A 26,798-nucleotide genomic window follows, 5' to 3' on the forward strand; every position below is an offset into this window, starting at 1 on the left:
GCACCCACTTTCTAGCCACCTGAGAGAGGGGGGATTTTTTCCCATGTTTATTGGCTAAACAGCTTTCGTTTATGCTCACGCATAGCGTAAACGAAGGCTACGGCTGTGAAATGGAAAATAGTCCCAGAGTTCAGGGGTTATTACCAAGCAAAAGAAATCAAACAAAAAAACTTTTTAGCCAAGAAACACACAGAAAAATGCCCCTCTCTCAGGTGGCCAGAAAATGGGTGCTCATTCTAAGTTAAATTTACATTGAAAAGTTATCACCCACTTTTCGAAAAAGTAATTTCATGAATATCATGAAAACTTTCTTTTTGCTACGGAAACGGTTTGCAGATTCGTTTTTAGCACACCAAAATCTACAATAAAATATTTCGTTATATACGAACGTGAAACGGGCCTTAAAGTAAAATAATACCGGATTTTTTGGAGCAGATTTGCCGTTTAGTTGTACAAATATCCTCAAACCAGGTAATCACTAAAAGGGACTTTTAAAAGTCGTTACCTGTATCGAGCAAAAGTTTAAAACCACCGATTATATGCCAGCCTACGTCATGATAACATATATTGAGTGAGTTCCTAACAGTATGTTGTATATTTTTTTAGTTTAAACTCATTTTCCCAAAATTTCCCCAAACTTAACGTGTTCGATACAGTCTGCCGCCATTTGTATTTTTCAGATATACCGATAAACATTGAATGTTTTTGAACCGATTATACATTACATAAAAACACTAAAATCTTATCCAGTTAGGTAGAACATTTACTTTTCTTGCCTTTGATAACATTTATTTGTTATATATTTATTTTGTGACAACTTTTTTGTATCTGTGTTTAGTAATATGAACCCTTTTCATTTAATGTAACGTTTAGTCGGATTGAAAAACAGTGTTTATCGGTGTATTTGAAAGCTACAAATGGTGGCGGACACTGTTGATTACTTTAAGTTAGAGAAAGTGAGTTAAAACTAAAAAAAAAACTATACAAAATACTGTCAGAAACCCACCGATTATGCCAGCCTATGTCATGGTAACATATATTTGTGGGGTTTCAGACACTGTTTTGTATAGTTTTTAGTTTTCAACTTACTTTCCCAAACTTAACGTATTCAACAGAGTCTGCGACCATTTCTGTTTTTCGAGCCGATTAAACATTTTACATTACATAAAAACACTAAACAATTATCCAGTAGAAACGTAACTTACCTTACCTTTGCTTTCATTTATTTGTTTTTGGACAACTTTTTCGAATCTGTGTATAGTACCCCCCCCCCATCAACCAAATATTAATTACTAACTCATATTTTTGTATACAGAAAAAAAAAACAACATTTAGCGTTTCAACATTTTTGCTACGTTCGGCTTCATCCACCGATTGTTGGTCGAGTCCAAACCATTAATGACTGACAGAAACTTCCGAGGATCCAGATCAAATTTTGCGAGAGTACCATTTTTTTTTTTTTTTTTCATTTTCGCCTTCTTTTTCACTTTTTGGAGTGGATTGCTGCACTAAGAATATAAGAAACATCCATTTTTCTCTTTTTATTTAATTTTCACATTACACTAAATTGAGCCACTGCAACGCGTGGCAGGGTACAGCTAGTATATATATATATATATATATATATATATATATATATATATATATATATATATATATACCGGCGTTAATCTTGACACCCTGCACTGATGATTTCCGAAAGGATGAACCACTAGTGTTTGTAGGTATTTAATGAATATTATAGTATATATATATATATACACACAGACACACACATACACACACATACACACGCACACACATATATATATATATATATATATATATATATATATATATATATATATATATATATATACTGATTAAATAAAATAGACGTTTTTGTCTATTCATTCTATTTTAGATCATTTTCAACTTCCGAATAATAGTTTTCACTTCTGGCTGGAACTGGCTGATGTAGTCCCCATATTTATGATAAGTCCGAGTATTTTCCAATCCTTCAGGATTTATCGTCAGGGATGAATAAATCTTACTGGTTTTGAACAATTTATATACTTTTTCCACTTTTTTTTCTAATTGGTTAATTATTTATTTATTTATATGTTTTATAAATAATATAAAATAAAATAATTAACTAATAAAAAATAAAATGATTTATCAATGGAAAAAAAAACAGTAAGATTAAATATTTCCCTGACGATGAATCCTGAAGGATTGGAAAATACTTGGACTTATGATAAATATGGTGATCACATCAGCCAGTTCCTGCCAGAAGTGAAGGCTGTTATTCGGAAGTTGGAAAGTGTCGAAAATAGAATTAATAGACAAAAAACGTTTATTTTATTTAATGAAATATGCCTAAGAGAAAAAATGCTGACTAGACCCCCACACACACACACACACACACACACACACACACACACACACAAACACACACACACGTGCAAGTGTGTGTGTGTGTGTGTGTGTGTGTGTGTGTGTGTGTGTGTGTGTGTGTGTGTGTGTGTACAAGTAATACAGAATAATCACGTTGGCTCACCGGTTCTCGCCAGATCAGCGAAGTTAAGTTATAATAAGCCTGGCTAATATCAGATGGGTGACCATTTGGTAATATTAGGAGCTGTATAGAGTGGAGGGAAGCACTACTATCAAAGAAGAAAATTAGGTGTCTCCACCCATCTGCTAGTCTGTGGTAGAACCGGGGCGAGGTTGAGAACCCACTTCAGCCCCCTGATCAGGGTAACGTGAGGTCATTGAAAGTAAGTGACTGATGCAATACGAAAGCAATCTGGAATAGTTCTGTTCATGGTTTCATATCTCTTGTTCTGGACAGAAGACCCCTTTGAGTACAATGGTCAGGACAATGGACCAGTATGGGCACTGCTCGAACAGAAAGAAACTGCAACCTAGTGCGTGTATCACTGAAAAAGAAGACGTGACAATAAATCCAAATACTTCCGCAAAAACAGCGTGAGGTTATGAATGATGAGCAACAATGAATTCACGAATGCTTCGAGGAAGAGAGATAGATGAAGTGCCATAGCCGTCAATCCTTGTACCAGGCAGGACATAACTTGAACAGAATTTCATATGCAACTATATATATATATATATATATATATATATATATATATATATATATATATATATATATATATATATATATATATATATTCTAGCAGTTCAGCCCGGCTTTGCTCGGGCCCTATGTACTGTTTATAACTGTATATATATATATATATATTTCTGTACATATTTTCTTATCTATCAATCCTTATTTAAGAAGCTCATTGTAATTACAGAGCAATATAGAGAATAATAATTGGTAGCAAAATATACACACACAGACAGGCAATTTAACTTTTATAAATATATACATTACAATATTTTACATGTAATATGTTCTTACTTGCGTCAGGTGATCAGATAACGTATTAATATATATGCATGAACACGAAATAAAAATCTGGAGAAACTCAAATTATGACGAGTTAAAAAGTAGTTGTGTTTGTAAAGACAATAAGCATATTTAACTGTTCGAGACAGTCACCTAAAAGAGTCATTTATTAAGCGCATCAGTTAACCAAATATTTACACAAAATTAGAATTTTGCAAAGCAATTATATGAGTCAACATTTCGTTTCAAGTTTTGTCAGAGTTTTATCTTTTTAAATTTTTTACAAATGACTCACCGCTTATCAAGGTCCGGGTCCACTCGAGGATAAGAGTTAATATGTGTACAGCAGCCAATGAGACGATATCGTAGTATTCGTTGGTAGTGGCAATTAAGTAAATTGGATTACTTAAGCAGATGACTCATTAAGAACTTGTTTGCATTGGACTTGAAGACAACCACATTGTAGTTAGCGGGAAAGCACAGAAACGGAACAGAGTTTCACAGGCGTGCAGTTCTAAGAAAGAAGATTTGTTCATGGAATCAACGTCTAGGTTTAGCACAGATAAAGAGTGGGGGGGAATTATTGCTAAACGAATGGTTTTCTGTGAAAGTTTGCCGATGGCGGACCATAGAGTGGAGCTCCGACGAGCAACTGCCATGAAAATAACGATAAACAGGCTCGCAATGTCTATTCAGTGGAATAGAGGTTGCAGGAATCAGAAAAGGACATCTTCCACAAGTCTATTTTGAACTCTGGCAAGGCACCATAAGATCTTTCTAGCAGTTTCTATCCAGATGTGAAAACAGTACTACATCCTTGGGCATACTTGGCTCTTATATAGGTAGAGAATTGCATCAGCAGTGAGATGTGTACTTGAGCGGTAGTATGATGTCACCATTTTTCCAGGGAATGTGTCAACGGATTTGATGTATGTGTTACATTTTAGACCAGGAGTAAAATTCAGATCCAGAAGATTGTCAAAACATGGAGCCTCCTGAAGACGAGAGCCATCTATTCCAACTGATGCCAGACGAGGATCAGAGCGTTTATGGTGTAAATATAAAAGCTTGATTTTAGGTGCATTAAAATAAACCATCCACCTATTTCTCCATTGCACCACGTGCTCGAGATAAGAGGAGAGAGAATCACAGAGAACTTGGTCATTCACGGCCTTTAAAGTGTTGCCAAAGATGGTAGTGTCGCCAGCATAAATGTCTACGAATGATCTTAGGATGTGATTCGGGAGATCAATGGTGTAAATCAGGAAGAGAGTTAGGCTCATGATGGATACCTGAGGGACTCCAATATCGTGAGCTTCTGATTTCTCCCCATCAACCACTGCTCTTATGAACCTATCAGAAAGAAATGATTTAATAATTGAGAAAACTTTTTCGACTATACCGTAGCTGGAGATCTTGTCAAGTACCTATTTACTATGCCTCCCCCCGGGACAGAGTTAGACACCAGGGTCGTTTTTTAACGTGGAGAAAAGGTACAAAAATAAAAATTGTCTCAGTCGTGAAGGATTTCTCCTCCACCGAAAGAGAACAAGAAATAGAAGTGCAGCATCTTGTCAAGTAGACTTTATGCCATACCCTATCAAAGGCTTTTGATATGTCAAGAGTAATTGTCCTAGAAAGGAAGCCTCCGTCGAGAAATTCGCTAATCCTATGAAACATAATCGTTAGCACATCTGCTATGGAAATCATATTGCATGGCACTAAAGAGACTATTTTTGCTGAGGTGATTGACTACTTCTCTATTTTACACATATTCTAGCCACTTACTCATGACGCACAGGAGACTTTTTGGTCTGTACTGAGAAATGTTTAAATTCGGGACATCCTGATGAGGTTTTGCAAGATGTTGGGAAGAAGTCCTCCCTTAAAACAACGCTTAAACAGCTTTGTAAGTATTGGAGCTTGTTCTGGTTGAAGCTTTTTCGACACTATAATTGGAATGCCATCAGGGCCAGTTGCTTTACTAGAATCAAGGATTTTAATTAGCTCGGCAACATCACGTACATATATTTGTATGTCGCATAGCGTGTTTTCAGATACAGAAGTAAATACGGGAGTTAGCAGCTTTGATCGCACAGCAAAGAATTTGCTGCACAGTTCTTGGCAAAGAGTTTGGCTCTATCCGATGCTGACGAGATTACCTCATGCCCATTGATGATGGTTGGGATAGAGCACACGCTTATGTCCAGCACAGTTTGCTATTTGCCAAAACTAGTGGGAACCAAGCCGATGCTCAGCTACTTTGGACTTGACGGTCTGAGCATACAACTCTCTCGCGTTCTTTATTACATTTTTACAGTAGTTGCTGGAAGTCCTGAAAGCAGCTTAATCTCAGTACATCTATTACGTTGGAGGCGATGGAAAAAGTGATTTCTGCACGCAATGGTAACATCATATTCTGGAGGTAACCACGGTTAGCGTTTATGTTTTTTGCTGAAAATTTTTGTTAGATGTATGAAGCGGTCTATAAAATTAACCATTCTGTCAGGTATGATACTATAAAGGACATGTTATTTTAAAACATGGAACGTAGAAATAGATCCGATATAAATGTTCGGAAGCTATTCTAGTCAGCATTAGAGTCTCGATATACGGTTAGATGGAGTGGTACATCTGAGGACTTATTATATTTCGTTTTTATCTAAACTGATACAATCGCGTGGTTGGAAGATCTCAGTGGAGACAGAACGGAGGTTTTTTTTTCTCGCCTTCACCCCAAACAAGGCTTGGACGTAAGGGGCTACTAATTGGGACCTTTTCCTAAGAAAGATTAAGATGTTGGTTTACGTTGTATTTGAACTTCTGCATATCAGTACAGTTTGGGAAACAAGCAGCAGGAAGAGAATTCCAAAGTCCAAGTGTTCCAGGGAAGAAGCTATTTGAGTAGAAAACTTTCTGACATTTAGGGATCCCAACAGTGAAGATGCACATAGCTTAGGGCAAGTTGTGGCGAAAAGGTTTATGAGATTTGGTTATGTTGAAGAAGAAGATATGGTAGCGAGGGTCTACGTTAGATTGGAGTTCTGGGTTTAATCGTGTATTTTTTTCTGGAGACGTTTTATGATGGAGTTTTGGGATTTGTAGAACAGGTCGACAGACGGTTAGAGCAGGGCAGAGAGGAAGAATAAGGGAGAAAAACAAACGAAGTAATATTTTTGTAGCACATGATAAGTTAAAGCCGTAACAATTACCCACTAATATGGCATCGAGAAGCCCACCAAAACCTACTGCATGGTCAAGAATCCATTCACCAAATGCCAATCCCAGTACTTTACACATGCGTAAATCCAATGTTCGGGTCCCTGACTATCAAGCGGATAACGCCAGCCCAGTTACAACGTTTACCTTCAGCACCCTTATTAGTGACATGGCTACAAGGATAGACATAGAAACAGAAAATTTTCGACATCTCAGACAACTACTCACGTAAAAATACTGCCGACCTAAAATATATTTTTCTGCTCTCTTTGTCAGATAAATAACTCATTTTAAACGAAGACTCATGGGCAAATTAGGAGAAGCGAGTATTACGAGAGCTGCCGATAACGCATCCACGACGCATTGCTTACTGCCCATAAATTTGCACTAGAGATAGGAAAACGCGGACGATATTGTTAGAAAGGTTTTAAGAAAATATTTAAGCGATTACAAAATAATATAGTGATCTTTATACTGACCTAATTATTACCTCACTTGATCCTGATGATTGCTCTATAGCCATAAGTGTTTGTATAACAGAAACTTATTAACTGTTATAGTTAAATAGTTATTTCTACTATTATATGAAAGGAACTTTGTATGTGTGTGTTTGTGTGTTTGTGTGTAGTTTTGTATGTGTGTGTTTGTGAGTGAGTTCGTTTTCTATGGACTCCTACATGGCTGGGATTTTTTTTAATTTCACACAAATGTACTTTATTATATAAAAGGAACTTTGTATGTGTGTGTTTGTGTGTGGCTTTGTACGTGTGTGTTTGTGTGTGGCTTTGTATGTGTGTGTTTGTTTCTGAGTTCGTTTTCTATGGACTCCTACATGGCTGGTATTTTTTTAAATTTCACCCAAATGTACTTTATGCGCCTTGCAGTGTTCTTAGATAGGGTTGCTATCGTAATGTCTTCGTATAAATATCGATTAAAAGAACAGGCTATTTTGACTAAAGTTAAAACCTTATACATCACAAGTGCATTTGAGAAGTGTTATTGCCACACACGTAGAAAATCTCGATATATATGATCAACAGTAGATTCTTTGATATGACAGGGGCGCATTCGAAATGAGTGTTTCTGCATAGAGCACATAACATAATATTTGACTTTTGCATTATACACTTTAATTCAAGCCATTATCACCAAATAAATAGAAAGGCCCGGCATATAAAATCAATAGTAGGCTCTCTCATATAACATATGTGTGTTCGAAATGAATGTTTCTGTTTAGAGCACAACTGAATCATAATACTTGACTCTTGCATTTTAAGATTTAATTCAAACCATTATATATAAAACTACTTCCACAAAACCAAAAGTATGTTCTCTACAGTGCAATGTAAACAACAATTCATTGTGAACTAAGACACTGTGAGCAGGCATGGTAAGCTTCCTCCCGGTGCGCCTCGATGGACCCTTAATTAGAGTAGGCAATTAATCAATTTGATTGAAAAATAGCTGATTTCACTGATTTCACTAATTTCGATGAGAATAAAATATCGGAGTGTGAAATATTCGTCGGGTCTTCGTGTAGTCTATAATATGAAAGTTTTTTGTCTGTGTGTATGTCTATGTTTTATGTCCGTGTTAAAACACCCCCCCAAAAAAACGCCGAAACAAATGCTTACAAAGTTAGTATTTTCTTGAACAGCAATTCCCCAGATGAATAATATCTAAAAATTAGGATTTTTTTTTTAAATTTCTACTCTCATCCGTGACAAATTTATTAAATATAATAGAGGTATGATTTTTAGCCAAATAAGGAATCTACAAAAAGAATTTGTCTATGTGTGTATGTTTGTCCAGAGAGTGATGGAGCAATAGAGAGGGAGAAAGAGTGAGAGCAGAGAAGAGAGGAATGGGCTGGGCAGGGATGGAAGTGAAGAGGATGAGGAGAAAACGTTTGAGACGAAAAGAGGCAAATATAAAAGGACGATTAGACAGATAAAAGTTTTAATAGAAATATGTTAGACTTTTGCTTCGGGGCAACACTGGGTAGTCCTGCTAGTTATTAACAAGTTAAAAACGCATTTTCTTGCTTAGCATGAAAATGGTTAAACAAAATGCTTTTTATAAACTTTTAAAAAGTAAGGTACAAAGTTTAATTTGAAATTTATCAATTTTCTAATGTTCACTTTTATAAACTTTACAAAGTAACATATAAAAGTTCTGATTTTTTTTTTTTAGATAAGCACTGATAGTTTATATTACTTGTATTAATCGGAATACTGTTCTCACCTGGCGTGTTATTAGGGGGAGACCGATCTCACCATTGCATAGTTTTCTTCCCCTAAATATGAGGCTAGAAGAACACCGTAAAGCCATGAAGTGGGAAGAGGTCGAAAAGTCGAGCTAGCTGATCACATATAGAAAGAAAAAAGATACACTTCCTGCTGTGGAACAAGATCAAAATAATTGACAGATGCAAGTTGGAGGGTCAGGCGACTCAAGTGAAGGGGGCAGCACATATACAAAAAAAGAAAGATATCAAGCAGACGAAACTTAGAGATTAGTAGCATTTTGGAGCCACCAATTGTAGAAAAAACAAACATTGTACACCCTTAAAATTTCGGCGATGGCAGGGAGATAATCATCTGTCAATTTTATTAGAATTGCTTCCTATTTGTTAACCACTTTTTTCACAAACATGAACCAATAACCATAAAATAGACCAACTCAAAGAATATTAACATATCTACGGAGCTAGTAACATTTCTCTTTTCTTTTCCAAAAGAACAACCAACATGCCTGAGGACGGGCGAAGACCAATCCGGCCAAATCGTTGTACAAATAACACTTAAGAGGAGAAAAATAATCCGATAAATAAAAGGCATATGAAATATAAAAATTGAATTTAAATTGAATCTAAAATTAATTTTGAATCATATTATGCTATGTACATTTTGCCGTATATTAAAAAATAGATTTCGCTATTATTTACCAATTAATTATGTACGTATATTATTTGCATCCAACACTTTTTTAAGTTCGTATCTCTCCATCTGTTTTATTAGTATCAATGAAATATGTTTTCAAATAACGTTACAAGCAGACACAGTTTTGACATGCTAACTTAATACATAAATAGGTAATGATGTTTTCACCTGAAATGCGTTTGTTTCAAAGATTACCAATCTAGATCAGGAATCCTCCAGAGCACTAATACAACTAAGTTTCTTATTACCTCATCTGTTTTATTAAAATTAAAAATATGTTCTTAAATAATGTGGTAAGCAGACATAGTTTTAATATAATAACATGAAACGTAAATAGGTATTAATATTTTCACCTGAAATACGTTAATTTGAAAGCCCACCAATCTACACAAGGAAGCGTACAGAGCACTAATAAAACCAAAGTAATAAAGTCCAAACCGCTTTATTAATATTAAATAATGTCCTCAAATAACCTGAAAAACAATCACAGATTTAGTATGTTAATAGTACTATCAATAGTTGATTTTACTCTCTATTTGTATATAATTGTCTCTCTATCCCTCGCTGCATCTGTATTTCTATTGCTACTAAGAACCACTTCATTGTATTGTATGTTTTAAAACTAAAAGAAAATTAAATGTAAAAACATAAACTTTTAAATAACTGTTTTCAGAGGTAAAAGGTATAAATTCTCTAAAAATGAAATAAGTAACATATTTATTATATTTTTATGTAATATTTAGTATATAAAGACAAACTGAGATTTAAAAAAAACATCGCAAAACAATGGAAAGTAAAGATGCATCCGATTATATTATCGCAAGCGATAGATAGATACCATTAGAATGGAACACACGTATTGCCCTGCGCTCTCTCACGAGTGAATGTGAAAGGGACACACTGCTTTATTGACGAAATTATTTACATTTATATTGATATATGTTTGTGAATATATTTATATATGTAAATAGATATAAGTTTGCATAGATATTTATATAGATACAGTATGTATATATGTTTATATATTTATATTGATATACGTTAATATATTTATATAGACATAGGTTTGTGGATATGTTTATATATTATATAGATATAGGTTTGTTTATATATTTATATAGATATAGGTTTGTGTGTATGTTTATATATTTATGTAGATATAGGTGTGTGTACATTTTTATATATTATATAGATATAAGGGTTTATATATATATATATATATATATATATATATATATCTTAGGTTTATGTACATGTTCATATATTTATATAGATGTAGGTTTGTGAATATGTTTATATATTTATCTAGATATAGGTTTATGTATATGTCTATATATTTATAGCGATATAGTTTTGTGTATATGTATATATATATATATACATATATATTTATCTTGACACAGGTTTGTCTATATGTTTATACATTAATATAAATGTAGGTTTGTGTATATGTTAATATAGATATAGGTTTGTGAATATGTTTATATATTTATATATATAGGTTTGTGTATATGTTTATATATTTATATAGATATACGTTTGTGTATATGTTTATATATTTATATAGCTAGAGGTTTGTGTATATGTATATATGCATATATATATATATATATATATATATATATTTATACTGGTGTAGATTTGTACATATGTTTATATATTTATATAGATATAGGTTTGTGTATATGTATATATATATATATATGCATACATTTATATAGATATAGGTTTGTGTATATGTTTATATATTTAGATATAGGTGCATATATGTACATTGATATATGTTTGTGTATATGTTTATATATTTATATAGATATGTGCATATGTTTGTATATTTATATAGATATAGGTTTATATATATATTTATGTAGATATAGATTTGTGTATATGTTTAAATTTTTCTATGTACAGAATTAACTGAAAGTTGTTTTTTTCTAAAAGTTAAAAGTAACCGCAAATCATGAATCTTGACACACAGCCGTCTTGAATAAGGTTGATGAAATTAACTATACTCATTGTATATGTAAAAAAGGCAAGAGGTAGATAAATGCTGTTGTAAATACTGAGATTACTATGACCACTTCAAAATTTTAACAATACTTATTTTACATCACAATTTATAAATCATCCCCCCTCAGTAAAGCAAGAGAGATACTAAAATATTAAGAGAGAAAAAGAATTTTGAGTAGATGTACTATCTAATAACATTTTAATCGAACCGAAGCATGCGTGTAAGCATCTTTAATATATATGTGCGGGATAAGATCCTTAACTAAAGAACTTATTTTTATAAATTATGGGATATATATTCTAGGCAACACGATGAGTAGCCTAGACACATTATTTATTATTTTGTAAACTTTACAATTTACTAAGTGTGCCACTGAATGGTATCTTATATTCCAAAGAAAATTAAATAAGCAAGATCTAATCTTCTATTATAGAACAGTTTATTACTATTGTAAGGTGATATCGATTTTTAGCTCTGATTCTCACCGGATTGTCTTATTTTGTTTAGTTTTCTAAACAGACTACAACTAATACATTTAGTTACATAAACCAAAAAAATAAATAAGGTTTCATTAATTAAACAGTCAATAATAGATTACATATATTGCGTGATATATATATATATATATATATATATATATATATATATATATATATATATATATATATATATATATTACGCATTTCGATACTTTTTGTGACCAAGAGCGGAGGTCCGCTGGAAATATAAAAGATAATAAAAATATTAAATACAAAAAGTAACATCGTTTTTCATGCTTCAATATATATATATATATATATATATATATATATATATATATATATATATATATATATATATAGCGATGACTCTGTTCAGTCTCAAGAGACAATGGACACCTTTCGTAAGATTGCTGCGCGTGTAATTGTTAGGCAAAGGTTTCACAATGCCTGACCACACTACCTTCTAAGTCGGCTTGAGTCTAGTGATAAGGAGAAGTCTAGTACGACTGGAAACAATGCCGAGATGCCATTCATTTTAGTACTAATCAGGCTAACCGTTGCTTAACCTCGCTAATCCAACAGAAACTCTTGTGTCAAAGAAATTATGCTGTATACAGTGCACATATAGCTTGTATATTTATCTAAGTATGCACACAAATCTTGTATATTTATTTAAGTATGTAAATGTATAGCTCCAAATGTAATACATATTATTTAATACTGTATCTTGTGAGTTACTATATAAAATGTAATAATTGTTGAATTTACATAAATATCAATATATAAAACGTAGTGATTACCATATTGACATAGGTATTAGAACATAAAACATAACGATTAACATAGCTATATGCATATTGGTCGCTCCGATTACAATATTGACATAGATATTACTTTAGAGATCGTAGTGATTGCTAAATTCTTATATAAACCTATCCGAGCAGCGACCTCTCTCGTTAGGTCGTGTCAGAGACCGAACTCAGATAGCTATAAAGTTTTTGGCAACAACACGGGTCGGCGAGCCTACTAAGATTCAAAGTCATAATTCAGTTAATCCCGAGTGATACTTTGTCAGTGTCTAGTGTTGCACTGCGCTCCTCTGTTGTAAAAAAAGGAAGAGTTCCACGTTGTTCCGCGGTGCTCCCCTGGTGAATAAAGAGTGGATTATTTTTAGATTGTCAGCTACAACCCGCCAATGGTTGTCGAAGTTATACCCCTTTAATTAGAAAATAGTCCCCTAGGTCTCCGATCTCCAGTCTCCGATCTCCGATCAAATAGTGTTAATTTAGCGTTAATTTTCACAATCGCAAATACATGGTCTGCCCTGCTATTCTGTTGACTAATGCTGGTTGTTGTGGCCGATGTTTCTGATGCATTTCATTAATTTTTCGACAATACTTTTCCGCTCTTTAAAAAAATCGTAATGGATGAGGCCAGTCGCAGACCACCAAATTATCAGCATTACCTACTTTTAGTGCAATCTTAGCTTTGTCAGCGTCTAACCACTGAGCTGGGCGTCGCCACTTTTCATTGCCAAACCCGGTCTAGAAACGGATCGTTCTTGTTACGTAAAAGAAGGGAACACTTCATTACGGCGTTTCTTTTGGTTGTCTTTCAATTCGTAAGGCATCTATTTATCATTTTTTTTTTCGTTTCTCTAATCTCTCTCAAGTCGTTGAAAATCGTTGTATACGTTACGTCTAATTCGAAAGCAAGTTTTCAAGCAGTTGTGCGTGGATTGGCTTCGACTTTATTGTCATCAATATTAATATATAAAATGATTAATTGATTCTTGTCAACATCCGATGACCGACCACTACGCTCATCATCTGTAAGACTCTCATTGCCGCCACGACATTTCAGTATTTGTTTCTCGGACAAAAGTATCATTGATATCGTGAGCGTTTTCAGCAGCTTTACGACTTTTATTGAATTTAAATAAGAAAATTATTCGAATTTACTTTTTTTCTATCTTGTATTCAGCGTTCTGAAAAAAAAAGAATTAATTGGTTGAAACGATTGTAATTTCAATGATTAGATCGAACGAAAAACGCTCTTTTAAATAATATATAAAGTAAAGGTATTATAACTAAAACTTATTTGAAAATGCATTATTTGAAATCAAAATTAAAAATTCTGCAAAAGACTTTCTTGTCAGCCCAATAGTATATGAAAGATTATGATTGTTATATTTTCGTAGATATTAATATACATATAACGTTGTCATTGTTGTACTGGCATTTAGTTTTCATAAAGTAAAGATCTCGATTACAAAGGAAGAAAAAACTTTACTATATATATATATATATATATATATATATATATATATATATATATATATACACACACACACACATATATATATATATATATATATATATAGTCTTTGAAGTTTTTAACCTTTAAATCTATACCAAAAAAAAATATTTTTTATCATTCGTTAGAAAACCATCTAGTCAGTAAGTCATTTAATCACCTGCAATCACTGCATCAACTCGCTCTCGAATTTACTATGATACCAATAATTTATTTTTCAAGGGATCATCAGTTGTTTACCATGAAACACTGTTTCGGGGATTCAAAAACAAAACAGTATATTACATCATGGCTCCCCAGCAGTGTTGATCAAACACCACCACCCTTAATCTTAATCTTATATATATATATATATATATATATATATATATATATATATATATATATATATATATAGATATATAGAAATGCACTTTGTGTATACGTGTGAGTTCGTTCACTATGGAATCCGTAACAGCTGAGCCGATTTTTATAAAATTTCACATAAATATACTTTATGTATATAGGAGTGGTCTTAGATGGGCTTTGTATCGGAATGCCTCCAATAAGTATCGGAAATTGTTAATCGATTATAGAAAAATCCGATTAAATACGTCACAGTCCGATTTTGAACAAAGTCAATATTACAACATTATCACAAATGCATTTGAGAGCGTATAAAATCAGCAGTGGCTTATTTGATTCTATAATAATATTTTTTTATAAAATCAGCAGTAGGTTCTTTGATAAGACCGGGGCACGTTGGTGATTAATATTTCTGTCTCGGGCACCATTGAATCATGCTATTTGACTTTTGAATTTCAAACTCCAATTCAAGACATTATATAACAATAATTTTATAAAATGAACACTACAATATAGACTACAATATATTATAACTTAAATCTCTGTGGCAAGGCAGGTAAAGTATCTTCTATGTGGAACTGGAACAGGTAATTGATCAATTTAATTAGAAAATGGACAATTTCATCGATTTCGATGACAAAATAAGTATGGTGTCGAACCTTGATCCTTAATCAATTCTGGCCAACGTCAGATCACCTTGCTAGTGTATATATAAAAGTGACCTTGTCTGTGTGCCTGCATAACGATCTCTTCGAAACTCCTCTCTAAATTTTTGAAACTTGGTATATAGGGGATTCGGACCTGTGGAACAATTTTGACTTTTTAGCTTGTAAAAATTCTGCTATCGAGTGAAAACTGAAAGAAAAATGGGCATGGCATGAGTCGATAAAACCTATTATTCTACACATGCACAAATATAGATATTAGCTTGAAGTTTATTAATTTTAAAACTTTGCCATTTTTTTTCAACCTTTGTAGTAATTACTATATTTGAGGTACAATATCATATTCAATAGAAAAGTGTCCTTAATAAAACATACGAAATCTATCCGAATTAAAATATCATATTTCAGCGTATTTTACGAACGGATCACGCCAAAAGGCACTTCTATACATTGGATGCAATATAATAATCAATATAGGATTTACTATGTAATAATAAATACGAAATATCATATTAAAGCGCATTTTACAATGCCGGGCAGTCTTTCCGTATGAGATGTTCAACCTATTAATTCATTGGTAAAAATAAGTTATTCACTTTATGATCTTTGTGTGAAATTACTTGGAAATGATTCACTCGACATAATCTGGATAATGGTGGTTTTTCTTCTATTTTGAAAACAATTTTTCCGGCGTAATACAAAAACAAAATGGCGGGGGAATGCAGTTGGAATAACTTTCGCTAAAACTCTGAGTTCGTTTTTGACAACATTTGTGTTTGATTCGAATCAAGTAATTACAAATCCAATTGATGTCGTTTTGACGCCGTATGTGAAACTAAAATATACCTATTTGGTGTTCTTGCAAAGATCCAAGGTTAGTATCTGTTTCTTTTACAGATGGTATACTGATATTTTGTGGTTTCCGTTCGTTTGCGCCGGATGTTCATACAATGGAAATATGTCACAGACTCGTATAGCGACATTTGAGATAAATCGTACTTACCAGTTATTCTGACACTATATTAACCAGCTTACTTAAAATAATACTTTTACAGTTATGACAAAAGGGCTACAATAATATCACGAGGTCCCAATTTACTCTGAACGTCTACAGTATGCCAAGCAGTAATATATTACATATGAAAGATGCCGCAGTGGAATTTCTACAGGTCTCACTAGTTTACATGATGATTCGTTTTTTTTTTTATATTTGGAATATAGTAGGTTTGGAGAGTATGGTTTGTGATGCAGAATTTCGTACATAATTTGTTCTGCAGGGTCGGTTTACCAATGTATTGTTATGGAGGAGAATTGGGTCTTTTCTCTTGACTGAATGTTCTTGTAAAACTTTCTGACGCATGTTATCCATTTGTTGACAGTGCTTTTATGTCATAATGATCTCGCCTGCATTCAAAAACTTTAATAGATGAGACCGGTTGTAGACCACCAAACACTCAGCATGAATTTCTTTTAGCGCAACTCTGGCTTCGGGCTGTGTCGTGGAGCTTCGCCAGCATCTAACCACTGAGCCGAGCGTCGCCGATTTATCAAGTTTTCTGTCTTTCCAATTTATCTCAATTGGTTGGAAATCATTGTATACGTTAGGTACGATTATTAATGAGTGTTGGATAGCATCATATCTCATTTAGGTATAAACAATTTTGCAGTAAATGGCTTCTGAAAGATTTATTTTTTAAAAGTTTGAATGAATTTGGCTGGCCCGGATCTTTCAAAATATACCCACATTGACATTATTCGTATCTTGGGTGTTGTTCTTTTATTTTGTTAAGGTATCAAGCGTAATGCCTTGTAATTTTCGCTTCCAGACGAAAGGCGCTACGCGGGGTATAACGTGTCGGTTTACACATCCTTCAGGCGAAAGATGCAAACCGTCAGCCCGAATCGAGAGTAGGATATTATATATCAAGTCCTTGTGCGAAATGTCGAGTGAATTGCATATGGGAGCGTAATTCTAGAATTATGGGTGGATATGAAATTGCAAAAAAGCACTTAATCTACAATTTCCTGATACTTCGATGAGCATATTAACGTTTCCCGGAAATTAAAATGGGTTTATGCATTCATTGAAGTTTCCAGCTAACCCTACACAAATCTATTTAGACAATCATACTTGTTTTCTTGTTGTTTTTTTTAATTCCGCAAATGACGTAATATCTCTATTTATATAAAGCTAGGTATGTGTGTAAAATTATATGTTTATGTACAATATTCACTCATAAACGAGTTAAATGATCATTATGAAATTGAGAGGAAACCTACAAGACGTAAGGGATCGTAATGTGGACTATATTTATTTTAATTTAGTTTTACGTACAGAGCTAAAAGAAAGTGGAAGCTTAATTAAAATTCGGATACTTCTGATAATTGAGAAATTTTAATAATAGGCATGAAACATCAGGTGATAAATATTCTCCGAATTTCAGTTTGCTTTTAGAGTATTTAAATGAGTTTTACAAGCATGGTTTGGGTATATCTTCCCATTTTAAAATCGAAATATTTCAGATTTACATTAAATTTGATTTGTAGTTTTTAGATCCCAAAGAAGCAAGATTTCCCGAATTTCAATTTCTTTTAGACGCCTTTAGTGCAAGCCTTAAATTTGTAATCGATTTTGATGAAATCTGGAATAAAAATGAAAACTATAAGGCTTAATATAGTTAGATGTCGATATAAATTGTCGTAAGTGCACATACAAGTTCTGCAAGACTTCTCTTTTTGGTGGTATTAAGTTCACTCACCTTAGTACGTATGATTTGTATGAATAAATCCAGGTGTGGTACGTCCCAGACTCTCCTGAAAACAAGCCTAATCTTATTATAATAAACTCACGTATACTTTCAATATTTAACCTACTCTGTTTTATTGTTCCATTTCATACTCTTCGTCCTTTCATATGTTGGCACATTATTAAGACTTACTGTTATTTCTTACTCTGTTATCAAATGCATTCTTCTAGCGTGACCTGTTTAGTTCTCGACGTAAAAATTACGCGACTTATGTCCGAATTTCATTAAAAATGCTCGTTATAACTCAATTATCGGCGTAACTCGAACCCTTCTATTACATGTAAATAACCATTCTACGCTGTATATTTAATGATATTAATGAGTATTTAATTATCACAGAACTATGTGTTGTAGCTCGTTCTTGGAATTTCTATTATTATTGTTCGAAACATATTGTACAAGTATTAAGTTATAATGTAAAGTACTATATATACTGAAGAATAAAAATAATAAAGAAACGAAAAAAAATGAATTAAGAATCATTTTCACTGTATTTCTTTGTGATTGCATTATACGTTATGCATTTTATCGTTTCGAGAATGATTCAAAAAAGAACTTCAAAGTCACTTACAAGTTCTAGCAGACGGTAAAATAGGATTTCTGATGTATTTTCCTTTCATAAAAATGGCTACTGTGTTACATGAATAATGAAACAGTTTTCTAACATAAGAAGGGCTGTCCCCTTCTCATGTGAGTAAGAAAGCAGCCTAGATAAGTGAAAATGATATTAGGAAAAGGCTAGAATCGAACCCTGTAGGCAAATGTTAAAAGATAATGGATAATTTTAGAAATAACTAAATATTATTTATGTCAGAAAAAGAACGATTGTCCATTCTATTAGAAATAACTGGATATTAAATATGTCAGTTAAAAGAATGAACAATGCCAGTTTATAGATAATGATTAGAAATAGGTTAGATATTGAACAATTAAAATTATTTGTTTGCCAAAAGTGTGTTTGGGCAGACATATGTAAAATCCACGTGAAATTTAGTCACGTTGGTTAACAGCACACCTCTGACTTAACAAACAAAGGAGATTCTCAATATATTGAGACGAAGGCTCGAAGTTAGTTAATCATATAATCAGAGAGTCACATTCACAGCCAGAGAGAGAGAGAGAGAGAGAAAGAGAGAGAGAGGTTCAAAGAGTGAAGTTGATGCCCTTAGAGGCGAAGGGTAGAAGAGTAAACCATATAGCTATACAAGTTTGAATTCCTGAATCATCAATCGGCCGGCTGATGAATAAAGAAATCACCATCTATATTGTGTAACAGTTTGTCTTCGTGTCGTCATTTAAACTAAAAAGGTAAATGTGTGTTTTTTTTTTACACAGTGATCACCACTTATCAAGGCCCGGAAGCCACTCAGAGATAAGGGTTATTGCAAGTACATTAATTTAGTGAGGAGATTTGCTGAAGTGTTTACTTAAGGGGGCGGTTCATTAGGAATTTGTTAACATTGGACTTGAAGACATTCAAGTTGTAGTCCGGAGGGAAGCAGGTAGACGGAACAGAGTTCCACAGACGTGCAGTTCTAGGAAAGAAGCTTTGTTCATGGAATCCGCGTTTTGATTTAGGCACAGATAAAGAGTGGGGGAAATTTTTCACAGTGGATTCAGCTAGACGGGTGTTTTTCGTGAAAGATTGGCAAGGGGGGACCAGAGACTGGAGTTCAGACGAGCATCTGCCATGGAAATAACGTCATCATCTCTTAAACAAACTATTTATGACCACCTTCAAGTGTAAATTGTTTGTCCTCTCCACCATAATCAATAATATATCTCCCCATCTGATGTAAAAGAACTGGATTACACATTCCTTCAATAATGAATTCGCATCTTTCTCAGCTCTGTTATAAATATATCATTTGTTCTGAGTCCCCGTTATACATGTTCCCGATATGAACTCGCGCTACACAACAGTTTTACAGAATATAAGTTTTCTTTCAAATTTACGTACACGATTATCAAAACTCTATGTAAATAAAACAGTAGATGTATGCGTGTGTTTGTGTGTGTGAATATTTAACTGATAAACCCTTAAACTACTGATAAGTGTGTCATGTCTACAGTCAAGCATGGTGGTGGGAATGTCATGGTCTGGGGCTTCATGTGTGCTGCAGGTAGTGAGGAGTTATATTTTATCGAGGGAAGCATGAACTCCGACATGTACTGTCAAATACTGCAGCAGAGCATGATTTCCTCCCGCCAGGAACTAGGTCGCAGATCAATGTTCCAGCATGAAATGATCCAGAACACACATCCAAGACAACCACTGCTTTACTGAAGAGGTTGAGTATAAAGGTGATCGACTGGCCAAGCATATCTCCAGACTTGAACCCAATAGAACATCTTTGGGCATCCTCAAGCAGAAAGAGGAGGTGCACAAAGTCTCAAATATCCACCAGTTCCGCGGCGTCGTAATTGAAGAATGGAAGAGCATTCCAGTGGCTACATGTGAAGCTCTGGTAAACTCCAACCAATATGTAATGTTGGATTTTCCTTTCCTACCACTATGCTAATTACTAGAGACATGAAACCGTAACTATAATCATTCGTGTTTAAACAGGTGTCCAAATGCACTTTACCTCTCTTGCCTGGGCACATTGCTGTCACATGGCCCTTAACCGTGCAGATGCTACAGCTACTATTTCTAGTTGTTCGCAAAAGGCACATTGCTCCCCTATGTGATTTTTAGGCATCTAAAGCACAGGTAAAGTTCCTTGCACCGGACTTCATGGGAGGTGTAGTAAGGACAACTTCCGAATAATGTTCATGCTTCTTATAAGATTTTTTGTGGTTTTGATTCCACTTTGGCATTAAAGCTTTCAGGGATGAATGTGATTCATATTCATTTTATTTACTAAGTCTTGGTGGAGGCCTCAGCTTAGCCAAAGGGTACTTTTCAGGTTTCCTAACAATCAAAAACTGCTTAACAATTTCTGGTGTCTTCAACAGGATTACTGACAATGTTGGGTAGGTCTTTCCAGAAATCCTGATCAGTTCATTCTTTATGTTGAATGATAATTTTGCAAACAATACCTGAGAAATTATTATAGCACCTGCCGACATATCATCGTATACATCACAGTTGTATGATGATCTAAGTCCCCATACATCTGCCCGCGTTTTCAACATGAAGTCCTTTAACCCTACCAAATATTTTGGATTCTCCAAGCGAAAATCTAATATATGTTGGATTATTTCGCCGCGTATCTCTTCCTCATCCAAGTTTTGTTCCTTCAACAAGTTTAGAGCCACGTAATAACTGTCTTCGGAGACTGTTGGGCTCTACCCTCAAGAGAACACGTAAAAATACAGTTTTCCCATTGCTGATGATATTGACATAGCCCAATTCTCAAACTTGGTAAGAAAGCCCTTAAAACCTCTCCTATTTCTTTCAAAATCTTTTCCACTAAAATGTGGCCCCTTCAGTTTGATTTTAAAAGGTTCTACTGAAAAGGAAGAATGTGCGTTTGGGTTGAAGGTCTTGGTTGGTTCTGAGATACTAGTGGCTCCCTGACTATAAGGTTTGAAGGTTGTCTTCCATAAGGACTTCTGAAGTACTTCTTTCACTGACTGCACGTACAACCCCCAATCGGCGTCGCACCTCTCTCTTAAATCTAAAAAAGAGCTTGAAATAGTTCAGCTAACGATTCAGCTTTCTCTTCGATAGCTAGTTGTTCCTCCATACTCAATGACACACCCTCTAGCTCTTCTAGCCATCCTTCTATGTTCTTTTCAAAGGATAAAAACACATTCAAGGACAGAGGTTCCTTTTCCATACCCACCACAGTCGTCCTTATTTTTCTTTGAAGAAGGGCTAGCCTTCTCTCTAGTTCTCTCCGAGTAACAGGGTCGTCCATTTGTTTTTTTTTACAGTTCGTTGCAAAGTGTCGGATTTTTAACCGACTAAATGTAATAAGCATTATTTATTTCTTGCCGTTCTTAGGTTCCCCCGAGTCGAATATATTGTCGTTTTAATTCTTGTTTACATTTACTTGACAAATTGATGGCATGGTTTATCTTTATCATGCTTGAAAAAGATACTTTAATTTTTGTTATTAATTATTTATCATTTTTTTAAAATTATTATCGATTATTTAATAGAATTCTCTTGGTGTGTCTATTTTAACGTACATATTATACGAGGAATTGAACCAAATGTTTTTTTCTCTTGCTATTATAATAAGAACTTTTAATGAATACCAGTAAACTGAATGAAAATTAATTTGCAATAATATGTAAAATAAATGGCGAAACTTGGTAACTAACAGTAAAATACTAAGCGAAATCCATAGGTGATTGATATATAAATAAAAAATAAGCGTGTAATAAAAATCATATTAAATGAACTCAACTAAGATGTACCATTATAGTCCCTCAATTACAAGTGTTATAAAAACGCTAATAGGCAAATGATAACTTAAATATGAAATTAATTGAAAGACGATAGAAAGCAATAACCGTATACAACAGAAAATGTAAACTGCATAAGATGTAAACAATGGATAATGCTATTGGAAAAGCATCTATATATATATATATATATATATATATATATATATATATATATATATATATATATTTAGGATATTTTAAACAAGTCAATAAGAAATATATTACCTACACAATTGTATCATGGCTATAATTATATTTTTATTTTAAAAGTATAGCGTACATAGGAACATTTAAAAAAAAACAACCCTTTTTTATTTTTATCTTTGTTTTGCTCAGCATACACCTCCAAACACCCGGGCAACGCCGGGATTAAATGCCAGTACATCTGTAAAAATGAACGTATCTGTGACGGGTTTTTTTTTTTGCCCAGCATACATTTCCAAACACCCGGGCAACGCCAGGTACACATACTAGTTAAATATAAACTAAGTACCAGAAAAGTATATTATTTTTTAATTTATTCCTAGTACGATAATTTAGTTCGAGCAGTGATATGATGAAAATATAAGAAAAAAATACATGTAAACAATCTCTATCTATATATCTATAAAATAGATAGTGTATGTAGGTGTGTGTGTGTGTCTGTCTGTGTACATTTCCCTACGCAATAATTCTGTCAATTTTAAGTCTACAGACTCGAAATTTGATATACAGGGTAATGAGATTTGGGAAAATCTTTCTAATTCGTTTTCGGTCAGACATTTGGCTGTTAAGGTGTCAACGTTCAACAATTTGACCTTTGAGAACTCTACCAAACTCTCTCGCCAATTTTGGGTATAAACAATTGAAATTTTAGATATAGGTTCCTTGTACATGGATCTAACTTAATAACTGGATTTGAGCCCAAAACAATAAATGTTAAGGGTAATAATAGAGGTCAAAGTTTAAAAGAAATTGACCTCTGCGGTCTCTACCAAATTACTCAGACAATTTATGGTCTAAACATTTGAAATTTTACATAAAGGGTATTCGGAGACATGAAAAACTTTTTAATCGGTTTGGGTCGAAAATATTTAGTTACCAATATATAAATGTATATATGTATGCATGTATATATGTTTGCATGTCTTCCTAAAACTTTCGACAGAGGCGACAGGTTTTCACAAGATCAGTATCGTTGTGAGGCTCGACTCTTCAGACGACAAATATCGAATAAATAGTTAAAAACATTAATATCTTCGCCTTCAACTGGGCACTTTTCTACAGGGGATATTTTCTACAGCCGATATTTTCGAAAATCATCCTCTTCTTTCGATTGTTCAGCCTTAATTTAAACCTAGGTCACTTCCGGTTTGGCGGTGGTCGTAAAAAAACGTTTTTTACCCGCACCACGTTGTCTAGGCAAAATAAGTGACAGATTTGCTAAACAAATATTTGTCGGTACAACAGTGCCAGATTTGGAAAAATAAATATTGTCTGTACAACAGTGTCATTATGCATCGAATCCACATGTTGTTAGTCACTAGACCCATGTTGTCTTCAATTCGAAAAGATGTCGACAACAATAATAACTCTATTATATATTTAAATTTAGTTACGGTTCATACTATGTCAGGCGTATGTCGCAAAGATTACACTTCCGAGTCAAATATATTCCACCTAATATTTCATATGCAATAAATTCATCATCTGTTTTTTTTTTAAATTATATGTACGGATCGGCCATCTGTGAGCATAGTATAAATAAACGTGCTTTTGTCTCCAATTTAAGTGCCAACTTATTTTCCATCCTAAGCAAGTCACACTCGCTTTTTTTCATTTGAAAATTCCAGAAACCATCAATTTGAGATCTCCTCTTTGAAATCGAAGGGGCAAATCTTTTAGGGCGTAATTTTGTTTCTATTTATTATTTCACTGTTTTTTTCTCACCGTTTCTTTTATGTCCTCGCCACATTTTCATTTTCATAGTATTTTTAATCGTTATTTCCTAATCTCGATGTAGCTTTGTTGAGCGAAGTTCGAAACCAGTTAGCTAGCCTTGTCATCTTCTCTTTTAGTTTTACTGTGTTAAATAAATTTGGCCAGTATATAACTAATTATAATATTCTGTAGCCCCTGATATATATATATATATATATATATATATATATACATACATATGTGTGTAAGTGTGTGTGTGTAAGTGTGTACTAGAGGATTATTCGTAAAAGCAATTGCTCGTACAGACTAGTTTCGCAACACTATAATTTCTTCCTGTGATTAAAATCTAGGCAAGAAATCGTACAAAACCTTATGTCTAGAATCCGTATCTCAATCTTGATCAAAAGTCATCTAAAATTCTAAAAGTAAGATTAAAGTGTCTCACAAAAGAATTTAAAATTGAGGTAATCCTTATTATTTCCTTAATAATCACGGGTAAAAATTTATTCATAATTTAAATATCTGAATTCTAAAAAGGGGTGATTCCACCTTGATTATGCCCCATAAAAAACATTTTAAATACTCTGGAAAAAAAAATTGGGGAAAATTCATTAATTGATGTTAAAAATTCAAAAAGGCTGAATGTATCAGATTATTTTATGAAAAGTTACGCCCTCTTCTATATAAAATATATACATATAAATTTATCGTTTTCCTACATACCCTCTCGTTTTCATTATCCTTCCTCTTTCATTCATCCTCTCTTTCTCTCTCTCCCCTCTCTCTCTCTCTCTCTCTCTATATATATATATATATATATATATATATATATATATATATGTATATATATATATATATAGTTATCATTGCTGTTGTTTTTTTACGTCTGTTTTTCTCCTTTTCTGCTTTCTGTTGGCATTTCCCGCCCTTTCCGGCATAAATACTGTATCCATGCACCACCTCCCAGCTTCTCCCAATATTTAAACTCCCCGCTCCAGCATCCGCCGATGAGCCACTCCTGTCATTTATTCAAGTCTGTTTTCTATCTAAAGTCTCGCTATTTGCATTTTATCTTTGACTACGCGGCGAGAAAGTAGCGATGCCTCAAATTCAGGGTCAACGATGATTAATGAGAATATTTCTAATCGACCAACCCCGTTCAACGTACCAGTTTTTTCCAATAACAATCAAAGATATAAAGTTTTCTATTTCACATATTTAAACAAAGATTTACTGAGCGTTCAGTTACAAACACATACACCATAGTACATAACCCTTAGTTTGAATAAAATGCGATTCCATTCATACCTTTCAAACGCTAATATTCCCGTCTAAATCCTAAATCTTATCTATTAACTGTAGTAGTCCCTATAGAATGGAGAATTAATTACTCTCACAGCTTCTGTGCAACAGCGCGATCGCGCGTATGCAAATGCACGCAAAACGAACTCACCGGTAAAGTTAAAGACTATAAAAAGGAGAAAGGCAACGGTTTTTTTACATAGGCATCACAACTTATCAAGGCCAAGAGGCCACTCGAGGATAAGGGTTAAAGAGTGAACAGTAGACAATTGGAGACTATAGTAATCGTTAGTAATCGAAATTCGGTAAATTTGTTAACAAGTGAGACGGCTCATCAAGAACTTGTTTACGTTAGACTTGAACACAACCATATTGTAGTCAGTTGGAAAGCAGGAAAACGGAAGATAATTCTACAGACGTGCAGTTCTAAGAAAGAAGCTTTGTTCATGGAATCTACGTTTAGGTTTAGGCACAGATAACGAGTGGGGGGAATTATTGATAGTGTTTTCAGCTAGACGAGTGTTTCTTGTGAAAGTTTGGCGAGGAGGGACCATAGACTGAGGCTCAGTCGAACACTTTCCATGAAAATAACGATACAGCAGAGACAATTTCGTAACATCTCTTCTGTGAGATAGAGGTTGCAACGAAGAGAAAAGGATATCTCCCACGAGATCACGTGCTTTTATACAGAATGATGTGGTTCTCTGTTGATTAACGGTGTCTGTGTTGAGAGTCAAAACACTGATAAGAATATGCTGTTGTCACGACAATAACTAGTGTGATATTACCCCTGAGTGGGCTATGATGGCTTCCTCTGAAGAAAGAAAGTTACAAGGAATATCAAATTTACAAGCGCACCTAAGCCGCATGAATATCCAGTTCATGAGAAGATGACCTACAGCGGTTAGTATTTTCAAATGGTCACCCATCTAATACTTGCAAGGTTCCATGATGTTTAACTTCGGTAATCTAACGAGAACGCATGTGTCTA

This window comes from Euprymna scolopes, chromosome 6 (genome assembly GCF_053919585.1).
Source record: "Euprymna scolopes isolate OS-2025 chromosome 6, ASM5391958v1, whole genome shotgun sequence".
In the NCBI taxonomy this organism is placed as follows: domain Eukaryota; kingdom Metazoa; phylum Mollusca; class Cephalopoda; order Sepiida; family Sepiolidae; genus Euprymna; species Euprymna scolopes.